The 15,330-nt window shown below is 54.0% G+C and overlaps 2 long non-coding RNA genes and 1 other non-coding gene across 4 annotated transcripts; 1 reads left to right on the forward strand and 2 right to left on the reverse strand.

The window, feature by feature from the left end:
- Nucleotides 1-494: 494 nt before the first annotated feature.
- On the forward strand, nt 495-2,157 carry LOC148055526 (uncharacterized). The gene is made up of 3 exons (XR_015705257.1): nt 495-910; nt 1,374-1,819; nt 2,036-2,157. It is a non-coding gene; the product is annotated as an uncharacterized LOC148055526 (long non-coding RNA).
- LOC148055527 (uncharacterized) lies at nt 1,845-5,332 on the reverse strand. Of its 2 annotated transcripts, XR_015705255.1 has the most exons (5): nt 5,202-5,332; nt 4,635-4,659; nt 3,519-3,737; nt 2,543-2,710; nt 1,845-2,261 (listed from the first exon to the last, which is right to left on the reverse strand). It is a non-coding gene; the product is annotated as an uncharacterized LOC148055527 (long non-coding RNA). The 2 variants fall into 2 exon arrangements; XR_015705256.1 differs by lacking the exons at nt 1,845-2,261; nt 2,543-2,710 and having other exon boundaries at nt 3,404-3,737.
- On the reverse strand, nt 3,899-4,102 carry LOC148055528 (small nucleolar RNA SNORA74). The gene has a single exon (XR_015705332.1). It is a non-coding gene; the product is annotated as a small nucleolar RNA SNORA74 (small nucleolar RNA).
- Nucleotides 5,333-15,330: the final 9,998 nt, after the last annotated feature.

Genomic DNA, 15,330 nt, shown 5'->3' on the forward strand with positions numbered 1-15,330 from the left:
CGCGCTCCCGCGGGGGCGGATGGGAAGGCGCGCGGGGGCGGGGCTCGGCGCGGCCCGTCTGGCCCCGCCCCCCGGACCGCCCTGAGGGAAACGGCGGGGGGGCGGCCGGGGGCCGCGGGTTCGCGGCCGCCCTCCGCGTCCTCGGAGCCCGCCGCCTGCCCGCGGGGCGACAGCCGCGAGGCCAGTCCCGGGGTCGGTGCCCGTCCCGGGGTCGGTGCCCTCTGAGCCCCAGGCTCCCCCAGGAAGAAGCGCGTCCCCAGCCGCGGCGGAGGCAAACCCTCCTCAGACAGAGCCAGGGCTTCCCTCAGGGCCCGCGCCGGCCGCTGCCTCTCCCGCTTTCCGTGACTGGAACCAGAGGAACGCCAGCCCAGCGGTTCGGCCTGTATTTGCCCAAGATAATAATGATTCCTCGCTGCCACTTGGCTCTTCTGCTCCCCAAAGCGTCGTTACCTTCGTAGCGGGGCAGACGCTCATAGTCCCCGCAGCTCCCTAGGCCGGGCTCCTGGCGACCGGCGCGGCCATGCTCTGCCAGCTCAGGCCTGAGGGCCGCTCTGCTCAGCGCATCAAGGCGCTGCCATCTCTCAAATACTTAAGACAATGGGCTCTCGGTGCCCGTTAGGTTCATTAGAAGATTCTGGCAAAAAAAGCCCCACAGCTTATGTGCAAGGCTTTCCTTTTCATCTAAGCCAATATTGCCACCTTGCGCTGATACGAGGAAAGTTCACTTTGCCTGTGCTCTCCTTAAATCTGTTGGTTTTACGACCAAAGTATTACTCATCCAATCGGGCAAATGCTATTTATGACTTGAAATTTTTCATAGTCGATATCTTTCTTTCCCATATCATTTTGTGGCTGCAGGCTTGGTCTCTCCATCATCTCGGGAGCTGCTGCCTTCGGCAGCGTTACAAAGGTGAGGGAGCGTGGCTGAACTCAGTCTCCGGGGGAAAAGAAAAACCCGCCTTTTGGGTTCATCACAGGCTGATTTTTCTTCCCTGTATGTGGCTGGAGAGAACAGTGAAACAATAACACAGAAGGCATTTGAAAAAAACAGGGGATTGGTACAAAACACATGTTGAAATAATATGAAAGTGCTCAGAGAACAATCAGAAGAAATGCAGCTTAACAAGCTCAGGACAAAAAACAATTAAGTGCTCAAAAACAAACACATAAATCTAAGTTAACAATACTTCTGTGCTCCAGCGCTGCAGAGCAGTAAAAGCAGAGCAAAGCACCTTGGTGAAATGTAAAGCAATCCAGCCACTTTTGCCCAGTAAAACTCATATAGATTGCAAAACGTATGGTGCAAATAAACAGAATCATAAATCACGTTAGCTTTTCCTGAGTCTTGCTCCATTTCCCTGGCTTTATTTCAGCGCCAGTATTTTGTTCCTCTTGGACCGCACGGGCTCCCTCTCCATTTCCTTTGTTGTCCTTCGGTCAAGGCACCAAACTGGCGGCGAGGCGAAGCACTTTGACCTTTATCGATTGCATCTGCGCTGCAGAAGGAGCCGTACAGTGCTGGCCATCGCTACCCCGCTAACCAGCTGCTGCGGTAAGACACGGAGCTCCCGCTCCCTGAGCCTGTACTCTTGCTGATCACTGGTGAACGTTTACGACATTCCTATGTTTCTCTTTTCCAGTATGCGCACAAAGCCCGGTGGATTTGGGGAAAAAGCGCTGCCCTCCCAGCCATCTGGGAGTTGCGGGGCCTCGGACGAGCTCTCGCGGCGCGCGAGGCGTGCCCTGAGCAGAGCTCTGCAGCTGCTCCCCGGCGCTCCGATGGGATCATCGCCGCTGCTGGCAGCGGGCGTGCTGCGAGGTGACCGCAACAGACCTCCTCCCTCCTTTTCTACTGCCTGTTTTGTTACAGCACAACCAGGCCTCAAGCCTTGGGTTCAGCAGAGATGAATGTAGTAGAGCTTTATTGCGGAAACAGTTTTTCAAGGAAATAAGCCAGACAGCATGCATTTATTGTCCATATAGCAATGCTTTATGTGGCTGACAGCGTATATGCGTCATTTTTTGTCCGTTTCAGAAACACCCGGCACAGAAGCAGCGTCCCCTGCCACAGCGAGCTTGTTTCTTGGCAGCCAGCAGGCAGAAAGCCTTTGCAGTGAGAACTGGAACCCGCGCCCAGCCTGAGGGACGCCCGCCGCCCCCCTCCCAGGCGAGTACTGGGAAAGAGGAAGATCGCTGGGCACAGCGTCAGTCCATAGGAAACCTGGTCATTCCTTTTGCAGGTAGAACTTGTTCCTATAGAACTAGGAAAATTACATTTGTCTATGTCAGAGACTTCAACTAAGAAAAAACTTTTTCCCAATAGTGTTGAATACTTTGACAAATATTTCCATATGAAGTGTAACAAACGCATATTCAACGATCAGCGATACTCAGGTGGCAGAAGGGCTGACAGGTAAGTGAGCAGGGCCAGGGACATTTAACAATTAGAAGAACCCTGAAAAAATTCAGCGCTGTAATTCATTTATAACTACACGACAAAAGCACCTATTTGACAAAAAACATCAATAACCCGGGAACTAACCTGGTGCCTGCTAGTGTTTCATCAAAAGCCTCGCCTTTCTAAACTCCAGCCACTAACCACCTCCACACGCCGACGCTGTTACGCTCCTGCAGAGAGCATGGTGTACAACAGCAGTCCGCGCTTCCGAGTTTAACTGGTTCATAGATGGCACTGTAGCTCCAGCAGCATCTACGACAGGATATTTGTAATGTCACGTGACTGAAGACCATTGTACCATTTTTTAAAAACTGAAAACAGGTTTAGCCAAAAAAACTCCTAAGTTTGGATTATTTTACAAACAAAGTTCTCCAGAAGACTGCACTGAATCCAAATGGGTCAGGCATCTTGGTGAGAGCAATATACTCCTTTACTGACAACTACAGTCACTTCTGAGTTTAAACAGCATTTTTGCCTGAATCCGTAACAGTCATCTTTCCCCTCCCCACTAGTTTCAGCGTATTTTACATATTTGGCAGCCTTTCCCAACTCCCCCGTCTTTTGTGGGCTTCACCTCCCCCCAGGCCCAGGAAGGGAGACAACGAGAAAGCTCTTTCAAGTCAGGAACTGCAGCACAGGAACGGTATCTTGTCAACTTGTACTGGCTGCGTACGCAGCAGAAACAGGGATTCCAGACCTTATTTCCTTTACGGAAAACTTTAAACATCTGATCTCCTTCAAAGTACCGGAGGAAAGGGAGCCTCGGTAAAAATCAGTCCTTGCAGCAGGGGCTGCGGAGGAGAGCGTGCGCATGGCAGGAAGGGGCACCGGGCACCCAGCGCCGCGTTCCTGCCTCTCCCAAGTCTCCCACAGACAAGAATTCAACGTGACTTTTGCATCCTGCTGTACCCAACAGCCTTATGACACAATGAAAACCCAAACGAGCAAGTTTAAATATAAATAAGTTTAATAAATAGAGGTCACATAAAAAATATAATTTTAGACAAGTAGTGAGAAGGGATTAACAATTAACAAACTGCAGATGTAATTCTTGTTATACCTTGCCCCCAACCACCTCTGATGTTTCAAGTTACTGCATCCAGATCCTGAAAACAGGTACTTCTCCAGCAGTCCCATTTCAATTCTGGAAGTTTCCATCTTCTCAATCTTTTTCAAATGGGGATCTTCAAAGCGGCACCAACAGCTTCCTTCTTTTCTTCTGACAACTACCGCTGCTCCAGCAAGCCCCCACCTGCAGCGCAACATGCAAACCATTTGCCTGTAATTAAATAACACGCAGTTACCAGGAGTATCTCTGAAGACCCCAGGTTCAACACTTAACACCGACCAATTAATTAGCTGACCTTCATTTTCACACAAAAGATGCAATATTAAACAAAATGTCTGCAACACATTATTTTTTTAATTTTCTGACTGCGCGTTGTCTGCATCCAATCTAGGATTAACTCCACCAAGGAGGAGTTACTCCACTCTCAAGCATGCAGAGTGCTGCCAAAACCTGGCACCATCCAGCACCAGAACAGCACCGGCGGTGCCAGGAGCGACTCGGCGGCACGTTTCTCTCCCAGCAGCATAACACTATCGCAGGCACTGAGCAGCAACGGGTAGCTGACTACCGCTGGATGAAACTCAGAACTGAGTTTTGAAAGGACAGAAGGAAGTAGAGGCCCAAAAGTACATCCCTCTGGTGACACCGGCCTCGCTTCTAACACCTCCTCTCATCAGGGCGTCCTCCAGCAACGGGAGGCACTGCCTGCTTTGCTAGATAAGCCAGGTCAGTATTTCCACCCCAGAGCACCAGCGGCTGGCACAACAGCCCGTTCGCAAGCCAGCAGAGGCCATTTAGTTTACTCGGTAGGGCAGAACGAGCAGCCTTTTTGCCCATCTCCCCTTGCTGGCTGGTGGAGGGGCCTCGCCCCCGCCACGAGCTCTCCCCGTGCCCCGTGTGCGGGTCACCCCCTCGCATCTGCTCCCCACAGGCACCGGTCACGCTGCCGCAGCGGCGGTCTCCTCCCGAAGATGCCACCTCCTGCAAAACTCGGGGGTCTCCATGAGCCAAGGCCACCGGCAAGGGCCCGTTACCTGAGGGCTGCCTCTGCCAGACAGCTCTTTGCCACCCGAGACCCCCGATTTACGGCGATCCCTTCGCACTCACTTAAGCCACGTATCAGCTGGAAGCCCTAAAGAGAACACAAGAGAAACATCACTTCAAATATTCAATTAATTAAATCTGTATTAATAGAGCTAAACAACTGGGATCTGGCTTGCGGAAGGGGAAAAAAAAAAGAAATCAAACCGAATAATAGGCTGAGAAATTACTTCTGAACGGCTCAGCCTGAACACATTACCCTCCGGTCCCAGGGCCTCAGAGGTTATCAGCCAGCGCTGGCCGCCGGGCACGACCGCCCTTCGGCCATTAATAGCAATTAAAAAAAAGGGGGGAATATTTCACGTGGCGTTTTCCGTTCCCAGAGCCCCGGGAAGGGGTGAGGCACCCCAGGTCTCCAGCCCCGGTGCCCCTCGCCTCACGGCGGCCGGGGCGCGGCGAGTCCCGCCGCCTTCACCCCGCACCTCATGGCGGCAGGGGAGGGCGCGGGGAGTCCCGCCGCCTTCACCCCGCACCTCATGGCGGCAGGGGAGGGCGGGAGGCGGACCGCCGCCTTCACCCCGCACCTCATGGCGGCCGGGGAGGGCAGGAGGCGGACTGCCGCCTTCACCTCACCTCATGGCGGCCGTCCCGGCCCAGCGCCGCTCCGCTGCCTCATGGCGGCCGGCGCCGAGAGAGGCCGGTCCCCGCCGCGCCGCCGAGGTGGCTCCGCAGGCGCCGCCCCGCTCCCCTCGGCCGCTCCCCTCGGGGCGGGCCCGGCCCGGCGCGGCTGGGGGGCGGTGGCGGGGCCCGGGAGGCCGGGGACGGCCGCCGTCGGGGCGGGCTGGGTGAAAATAAACTCGATAATCTCGTGAAAGAGAAGAAAAGGCAGGGGAACGGCGTGGCTCTCCCCTCATCTCCGCTGTTCGGGGGCCGAAAAAACGCTGGTGTCAGTATTAGCTTGTACCTCCTCCTGCAGTGCTTGCAGGAACGCAGCGTGTTACCGCCTCCAGCCCCCGGCGGCGGCAGACCGCCAAGGTGATCCAAGTGCCCTTGGGACTGCCCGGCACAGCACGTTGGCACAACTTTCTTGCAGCGGTCCGCTGAATTTTCTCCCCCCTCCCACAGTATTGCTCTTTCTTTGGCTCCGGGGACTGACTGCGTGGCACAAATGCTGTCGATCCAAGGCCCGATGTGTAGGGAAGGACCACGGCACCGATCCTGCCGTGCCGGAGCTGGAGAAGAGCCGGGGACGCGGGGCAGGCAGCGAGTCCGCGGGCACCGGCGGTTTCGGAGCCCAGGATAACAGTAAAGCATCGCTCTTGCTGTTGCAGGAGCTCCAGCTGTCGGTTACACCGGCGTGTGTCCCATCCTAGGCTTGTAGCACGCATATTTTTGAAGCATTACGGCTCCATGCTACTGCAAGTCACTTGAGCAGATGAGCTATGCCAGCAGAGTGTGGTTCATGTCCTGATTTAACCCATCCTGCTAATTTATGGGAGCAAAATCTCTCGGGTGTGATCCCTCCTTTATTCTGTAACCGAGCATTTACTCAGCAGGGGTTAAACAGGCTTCTGGAGCCTGTTGAGTTGCTTTGAACACAAGCTGCAGGGCTGCATTGGGATGCAGGGAGTTCAAGGGAGGCTGGGTCCAGATCAGAGAAGCCCTTCTGAAGGCTGGCTGTGCTTTTGTTTTGGGGCAACTTATATCTTTAACCTGGCTTGAAACAAAGCGCCTCAGTCCCTTCAGTCCCCAACATGGCACTTGCAGGAGAAAAGGAGGATGTATTTAGCTTCCGCCAAGCTAAGATGAACAACAGGCCAAGCGGGGATCTCGATATCAAAGAACAACGTGATGTTTGCTGACATCAGCTATGGCCTGGGAGAGAGGGAAGTTGTCCTGGTTTCAGCTGGGATAGAGTTAATTTTCTTCTTAGTAGCTGGTATAGTGCTGTGTTTTGGATTTAGGATGAGAATAATGTTGATAACACACTGATGTTTTGGTTTTTGCTGAGTAGAGTTTACACCAGTCAAGGACTTTTCAGCTTCCCGTGCTCTGCCAGGTGCACAAGAAGCTGGGAGGGAGCACAGCCAGGACAGCTGACCCAGACTGGCCACAGGGCTATGCCATACCGTATGGCGTCATGCTCAGTCTATAAGCTGGGGGAAGAAGAAGGAAGGGGGGGACGTTCGGAGCGATGGCGTTGGTCTTGCCAAGTAACCGTTAGGCGTGATGGAGCCCTGCTTTCCTGGGGATGGCTGAGCGCCTGCCTGCCCATGGGAAGGAGGGAACGAATTCCTTGCTTGGCTTTGCTTTCGTGCGCGGCTTTTGCTTTACCTATTAAACTGTCTTTATCTCAACCCACGCATTTTCTCACTCTTACTCTTCTGATTCTCTCCCCCATCCCACCGGGGGGGAGTGAGCGAGCAGCTGTGTGGGGCTTAGTTGCCAGCTGGGGTTAAACCACGACAGAAGGCCAACACAGCTAAGCAGATGAAGCCACCATGCAGCCCGCTCTCAGATAGTGAAGCCAGTGCTGTGGACACTTCTGGGGTACTGCTGCAGGCAGCTGCCCGTACCTCCCATCCCCAGGCCTGGAAGCAGGCAGCAGGACCGGTTGCCCAGCCAGGTGCTGTTTCCCATCACTGTGTGGTTGCGCTCAGCTCTGCAGACCGGTGCCTGGCCAGGCTGCTGCAGCACGCGCTCCAAGCACGGCATTGCTGGGCTCAGCCCCTTTCAGAAGCCTTTTCTCATCCCCTCGGAGGGATGCAGCCGATGTAGGGAGCACGCTCACCAGGAAGCTGTGGCAGAAGAGGGCTTTACTTGACACCCGTGGCAGAGCCATTGTGTTTCACCTGCTGTGACACCTTTTATCCAAAGTTCACAAATAACACGCAAGCATTTGTTTGAGCCCCCCTCGCCGCATGAGATAAACCAGTGCTCCAAGCCCAATGACAAGAGGGGAAACCTGTGCAGGAACACAGGGAAATCTATGCTGTGAAGCGAGAGGCTGGTCCTGGCATCAGGAGTTGCTGAGTTCTGGTATCTGGCATTCAGAAAGCTTTTGAAGTATCTCCCTGGTCCTGCTGAAAATGTCTTATTATAAGAGGCAAGGCATATTAATTTGGGCCGCATGCTGTGCTAATGAGTTATACAGCTTCCAAACTGGAACCATCGCTTAGGCAGCCTGCTCCGGGTCTCAGCAGAGCTCATCATCCGTCCCCGTCTGTGAGCACGTGCCCTCAGCCAGAGGCAGTAAGGCCTCCAATAACAAAATCATGAAGAGCCCTCTGCGTTTGCTATTACCTGTCCCTCCACCATAGCAGCTTTTCATCAGCCTTGGATCTTCTGCGCTGGAGCATAGCCAGGAAACCGCTGCCCTTCCCTAGCTTCATCACGAGCTGAGAAAGCACCCAACACTTTCCATGGCTCAGCACCAGCCTCTGTCCCCGCAGGCAGCCGTGGCTGTCCCGGGCAGAGCAAGCCCGGCACTTCCTGGGATGAGGCAGGGGCAGGCTGCATCGGGGAGAAGCACCCCACACATCACGGTCTGCATGATCATCCCTGCATCCAGGAAGAATACCTGCCCACCTTGGGGCAAAAAAAAGACTAAGAAGCATTTGAAGAAGACAGGGATGGGAGCAGATGATTGCCTGAGGCAAGAGACAGCTCCAGCTGAGCATCGGTGGCATCCCCAAGCTCTGAGAGCCTGAGCTAGAGGAGGAGCATGGGGAAGGGATCCCAGCCTTTCCCCAGAGGTGTTTGAATCAAGTGGGAGAGGTTATACCTACACCACCATGCCTGGCCACGGACGCACGGAGCACTGCGCCGGTGTTAAGGCATCTGATGGAGGCTGGGGAAGGCGTACCTGCGTCTCTCTCCCAGCGAGGGATTTTTGCTGTTGGCAGCCCACAGCCGTTCCTGAGCTGGCTCTTCCTACCTGGTGTGCCTGAAGTGCAGTATCAGGGGTAAGCAGAGGGCCAGCTCACCTGCGCTCCGGTTCCCGTTAGCTGGTGCTTGATTTAATTTTTTCGAGCTTCACAGATCCTGTGTTTCCTGCGCTGGTTCTCCATGCCCCTACGTGTGCATCTCAGCACTGAGGTCACCGTGGATGCTTACAGCAAAGTCGATCTTGCCGAACTCTCCAGCTTCAATCTGGGAAGAAAAGTACCTTGACTGCTTGGATATGGCACTTTGAACCAGAGGTCCTTCCACTGCAGCTCATCACACAGGTGGCACTGCGTCCTTCCATGCTGAGAAGGAAAATTAGCCCTCAGAACCCAAGGAGAGACCCAAGTCAGATTCTTCAGCCTGGAAGAAATTGCTTTCTTAGCCAGATAATTGAACCAGTGAGAGAAATATTAATGGAATTAATAATTTTCGCTCTCTCAAAGCAAGAACAGGGACTTTTCTATCAGAGACAAATTTTCTCTTAGTCTCCGACTTGTTAAACTGAGGTGCTTCTGGGCTTTCTGTCCCTCTGAACAAGAGCCATGCGTTTCATCCAACTCTGGAGGGGACCCTGCAATTTCCACTTCCCAGCCATCATCACAAGATGGCATTACAGGCTTAAAAAGCGGAGCTGGCTCTGCTAATGCTTAGAGATCTTTCCCAAGCCCTGGGGTGCGCAACCCCAGAAGACCCCAGAAGAAGCTGTGGACTTAACCCTGCCTGCTGAGCTCCTCCGCCAGGTCTCAACCCCCAGCGCTTGCTTTTAATCACATCCCTTTAATGTCAAAGCTGTGCTTTAAGCACAGGGCATGTGGAATGAAAAGCTGCAGCCGTTACTCCTGTAACCTGTGAGCCATCTAATTGCACTGATTTAAGCTAGTTGTAGTTTTGACAGTTAATGGCATGCAGAGCGCTTTAATCTTGACCTGGAACACCTCCCACTCTTCCAGGGCCTCCTCTGCCCCCGAGGAGACACGGCTAATCAGACCAAGCGGGGAAATAGTCTAAGATGTGGCTAAAGGGAGCCAAGGGCAAATTATGAGCAAAACACACCCGGCTCCTTTTGTTGCAAAGCACTGTCAAATTTAGAACTGTCTTTTGTTTGCTTGAGAGTGATTTGGGAGAGCGATGACAAGTCTTTCAATAATTTACAGCTTAAAAATAATAACAAAAAGAGAAAAATCACTCTTCTTAGATACGTTTTTTAAAAAATACATTTTATTTTGAGTTAGGTGCGTAAAGCCCCAGCGCAGTGCGTTACCCCCTCTGTATCCCTCCTGCTACCTCTGCCCTCCCGGGGCTGCAGCCTGCCCACCCATGGCATGACCCACAGCCAACAGCCACAGCTCGGCTTGGCCCCACCGGTAAGGACGCTCCAGCCCCACACCCTGTCCCCTCAGCTCAGGAGAGGGCATCAGCAGTGGCCTTGGCTCATATGGGGCTGTGCTCCCCTTCAGCCCTTGTTGCTGCCGTCAAAGCAGGCAGAACCTTGCACAGGCCAGGCTACTGTAGTTGTGCTCATGTGCTGGGTAGTTTCTGTTTGCCGAGGGTTATAGGCAGCCTGGATCAGCCCCAGGGAACCAACAGCCCTTAATGACCCGAGCAGCCTCACCGGACAGCCCTGCACCCACAGGTCAGGAGCCCCATTTCAGCTCAGCACTGGAGCTTCACTCCTCCCGTGAGTGATGCTGCAGGAGTGCCTGGCTCCAGCCCTGCCTCTGCTCCTGGATGGACCTCTCGGGTCTGCACTGCTGGTGGCTTAGCTCCTGGAAGGACCCTTGGGTTGCTGTAGCTGTGTCTCTGGACCTATTTTCTAGAAGAACTTTGGGCCTGTGTTGTAGCCCTGCCTCCAGCCTTGTCCTTGGCTCACCTCTTCTTGTTCCTGGGTGGGCTCTGGGCCTGGGTTATCGCAAGCTGTACCTGGGACTGCTGGTGGGCCCTGTAACCAGCACCGGGCTGTGCTCAGAGCTGGCGGGGCTGTGCCTGCCAGCGATGGTGCTACGTCTGCTGGCGTCATCTTGGTTTCCCTTCCCTTCCTGCTCCCTGCTGGGCCCATCATCTTGTTGCAAGAGAATACGTACAAAACCTGTTTTAGTCTCTACGCTGACCCTGCTCCCCCTGGACCTTCCTGGGACCTGGTGGGAGGAAGCTGTTTTGCCGTGGTGTTCGGTGGCTATGTCAGGAGAGGAAGATGCAGGGCTGGGCTAACGTGAGGCTTGCTGCTGGATGCTCCAGGCTTCATCCACCAGTTGCTTCCTGCAAGAAGCAGCCATGATCTAACTGCACCTCCTTCCCTGGCCGAGGGCCCTGCAGCCTCTCACTGGGGCTTAGTATTTGTCTGTCCTGATAGATCGGTGGCTGTGCTGTCTCCTGGGGTGACAGCTCTGGTGCAGCTGCCCCAGGAACGGCGGTGGGGCAAGATGTGTTGCTGAGCCATCTCTGAGGCTGTAGCTGGATGCGTCCCTCTGGGCAGCGCAGGGAAACACCGGTCAGGCTGTTCCCTTCACTGCGGAGCTAGAGAGCAACTCCCTTGGCCCAGAGGAAAGGGCAATCAAAAAAGGTTACATAAAGCAAAATCATCATGCCGGAGGGGCGGCCGCTTCGGCAGCAAGTGCGGTGCCAGTCCGCGTCTGGCCGGGCAGGAGCGTGCTCTGCTGCCAGGAGAGCCCGGCCTCCCCTCTCCCCGCTGCCCTCCCTCTGGGCCTGCCTGGGTTTCATCTCGCTGCCAGAGCCCGGGTCTTTTTGTTGTTCAAAATGTGCTCAGGCAGCACGACGAGCCCGCAGTGCCCCTCTGTTGTCGGCTGAAACTGCTGCAGAGCAATTTCTTTTTCCCTTTTATCTCTGGCAGAGCCCCGGAGCTCTGCGCCCTTCCCCTCCCATTCCTCCTGCTGAGCTCCCCCAGGCCAAGTCTCCTTCCCTGGTGTCCCCTTCCCCTTCCAGCTCCTATTCAACCCCCATTTTTTCTCTTCTCTCCCTCCTTCAGTGCTCCCATCCAGAAGACAGATTGCAAACTGCAATCTCTGTTACTCAGTGCCTTTCATCTAACAGATCCTAAACCCCTTTCTCAGCGCAATAAATGTGCTCTGCTGATCCTACGGAGGGGGATCCCCTGGGAGGCAAGCTGCCTCTGGGATCTGTGGCAGATCTCATGGCACCAAGCCGCAGGGTCTGTCTTGGCTGCAAGTGTACGAGTGGTAAAGTAGCCGCCTTGCCCCCGAGCACAGGCATCACACCTCGCTCCACTCCACCAGACTCTCTTCATCTTAGGAATTCACGCATGCAGCAAGACTAACCGAAGCAGATCTTCCTCCTTCCAGTGGTGCACCAGGTCCCTGTGCAGCAAGGAAGAAGCTCTGTGGGGCAAGCAGCAAGGTATGGGATTAAGTACGTGGAGGAGGGCTTGCACAGCACCGACCTGAGCACACAAGTGGGCTGGTCTGGGTCTCTAATGACTCTAAATCATACTACGATAATAAACCCCAGTTACTGAGCGCCATTTTGCTGGCGCTGGTTTAATACTGTGAGGTCTTACAAAGCCCGACTCGAGCCCTGGGGGATTTTAGCCAGCGCTGGCACCGGGAGCAGGGTGGTGTAAGCGTGGCCCATGTATCCTGGGGTGGGCAGAGATGAGTGGACACACTAAGAAAAGCACCAGCCCAGCATTTTAGAGTAGAGCTAACCAGAAACAGCTTATTCTATTAAAAAAAAAAGATAAAGAAGGAAAAAAAATCATTCTTAATTAGGACAGAAACCCCCAGATAGGCTTTTTCTTAAAAAAAAGCCTAAAAATATCACTTTTGCTTTGATTTGAAAACTATTTTTGCTCTTCAGACTGTAAGATAAAACACATTTGAAGTGATGATGCATTTCACAACAAAAATATATCCCTTTTAATCCTGAAAATGCTGAAATGGGTTGTTTCAAAATTTTCAACATTTTACCCCCCTTTTTCTAAACCCCAAATTTTTAATTTAGCTGAAATGTCTTTTTTTTGAAAGGAAACTCTTGATTACATTTTTTTCCAACAGCTTTAATTAGAATTAACAATTACAGCTGATTCTTAGCTGAGTGATAAACAGCTGGACTGAATCCACTCCATGGCCCTCTCCGCTCTGGGACTTCCAAACGAGCTCCAGCACTAGCAGGAGTTTAGCCCTCTGCAACATTTTAGCCTTCTCTAGTCACTGGAATTTATTTTTCTTTCTTTTTCTCCTCACTATTTCTCCTCTGAGGTTTAGTTTTTACCAGTGCAGCATCTCTAACAGTCAGGGAACTTCACAGTGAGTTGAGATCGCATTGATTTCTCGAGGAAGAAGCCGCATACTAATTTTTCCTATTTGCTTCCCATGAGGAAAGCAGGTAGCAGCTTCAGGAAGGCAGCTGGGTTTGTAGATATTATGTTCACCCACCGGCTGACAGGGAAGTCTGAGGTCTGCGGGACCATCATGGGAAAGAAGGAGACCTCGGCTGGTCCAATGCAATGCCTGGAGACGAAGCTAGTGTGGCTGGTAAAGCGAAGCACATATGGGAATAAAGCAGAGTGGGTTAAGCCGGAGAAAAGCATTAGGTGAGGATCAGGGGATGGATCGGTCCATGGTCCGGCCAAGGAAGGGCATCCTCCTTGCACCAGGCCCCCCGTCAGGCAGAGGGGCACCCTTGCTCGCCAGGCACAGGGTGACGCTTGCTGTAGGCAGCAGCTCAGGACCCCCGGGGCAAGGGCTTGTTCTGGGCAGCTCTGACCCCCTTGGCCAAGCTGCTGCATCCACTGCCCCGATGCCTCTGCAGCAAACCCCATCCATCAGCCAGAGGGTTCCCAGGCTCGTGGCCACCCTGGAGGCCCTGGTGCCCAGCAGAAAACCCCAACGCTGCGGAGAATCCCAATGGCTTTTTGGGGCCAGAGCCCAGGTCAAAGCCTTCTCAGATGGCATCCCGAAGGTGTCCAGGGCCTTCCGCCCCATTGTGTGGGGCTGGGGGCTCAGCTGCTGCCCCGCCAGTGCTTCCCTCTGTGTCCAGGATGATTTTCACACACCCCAGCTCTTTGGGGACAAGGGAAGGAATGCCACAGCAGTGTGAACGGAGAGGAAGGGCGTGGTGGTGGAGGGGAAGGGAAAATATTAGAGTCTGCTCTTAAAATGCCTAAAACCTCTTGTTTCAGGCACCCAGGCAGGTTTGTCCAGCCTTTGCAGGCAACCTCCAGAGAGCCACGAGGCACTGGGGCATCTTCCTTTGCCAAAACCCATGTCCCCGGTGCCCACCGCCGCTCTCCCGCGGCCAGGTCCAGTGCTCTTCATTGCTGCTCGTCCCTGTGTCGGCTCGTTGCTGTTAGGGGTTGATCTCTTCTCCCTGGGGACAAGCCCACGGCTTCAGCCTGTCCCACCTCGCTCCTCCCACTCGCCTGCCAAACAGGTATTACCATCTTGGAAGATCTTGAGGTGATATTAAACAAGAGGGAGGTTTCTGTATAGAAGTCTCCCTGTGATTAATGGATTAAGAGATTTTGTGAAAATTAAAGCCTTTCTTCATGCTTCACACTTTCAGCACTTCAGCTGTTGCTTTTTCCCTTCTACTTGCAGAAATCCCTGTGGGCCTCACTTGCCCCATCCCTTTTGCCGACGTTTTCTCCCTGGAGATGTGGCTGGCAGCACCTGCTGCTCTTTGCCACCCAGTTTCCCCAAAAACTTCACCCTGCTGAGCCGCCAGCAGACCCTGCCGCTCCCGGGCCAGCGGTTGCAGACAGGAGAGTGCTTCGAGCACAGCTTATTTATATACAAACCCAACCCAGGAGAGGGGCTGTAAATGCCTCTTTATTTCCATATTTATCATTGCGGTTCAGATGGATGAGGAATGCGATGGGAAGTTGAGGCAAAACAGAGAGGAAATGAAAAAGTGTCGGTAAGCGGCAGCTCAGCCAAGAGACTGGCAGCCTCGAGAGTTTCCAGCCGCAAAAAGGCTTTCAATTACCGTGCCGCGCTGCTGCTCGATAACATCTTCATTTCCCCAGCCGTGCTGCCAGGATGGGTGGGCAGCAGGTCCTCGCTGCGGAGCACCCCATGCCCTGTCATCGTGTGACCCCTGCTGCAGATGTGCCCAGATGTTCTCCCAAAGACTGCAGCCTGGTCGTTATGGGGATATAGAACTGAGATCCTAAAAAAAAAAAAAAAAAGCAGATTTGGTCTCGTTGGTGTTTTACAGGACTGTTTTTGTCCCGGGTGCTGGTAGGTACCGTGAGCAGCAGCAGAATGTGGGTGCTGACGAGCAGTAAATACCTCCGGGTAATGAGCATTGGGCTCACTCACTCGCACCGTGGTGGAAAGGAGTTGCAAAGGCTTTGCTGGGCAACTTCAGAGCATCCAGTGCTGGGCATTGGTGAGGGGTGATGATTTAAAGCCCATTTTTGCAGGGAATAACGGCTCATAACCATCCCCTCTCCTTTGAGCGTAAGGCACCACCGAGATTTACGGTCTCCTTGTTTGCACCTTATGGGAAGTGTTTTATTAATCGTCCCTGCGCTTGCTCTCAAACCCGTGTGCGCTGCAGTGTGGGGACGCTTCAAATGCAGTGGAGAGGAGGCGACGCGGGTCCCGGGGGCGGCAGCCGGAGTGGCAGGGATGGGAGCTTCCCGGGACTTTCCCAAGGATCTGAAACCTTCAGCCCTGGGAGGGACTGTCTGCCCGTGGGCAGAGGGAGCCTGGCTCAGCCCGGGGGGCTCTGCCAGGGGATAAGCGGGACGGCACGTCTGTGCCTAGGGCCTGCGTGCCCCTGGGGAGGAGGCAGGGGATGGACCTGCACCGTCCCTCTCCAGCACCCCATGCCG

Source organism: Nipponia nippon, unplaced genomic scaffold (assembly GCF_047370975.1).
Source record: "Nipponia nippon isolate SJK-2023a ecotype South Korea unplaced genomic scaffold, ASM4737097v1 scaffold_21, whole genome shotgun sequence".
Lineage (NCBI taxonomy): Eukaryota > Metazoa > Chordata > Aves > Pelecaniformes > Threskiornithidae > Nipponia > Nipponia nippon.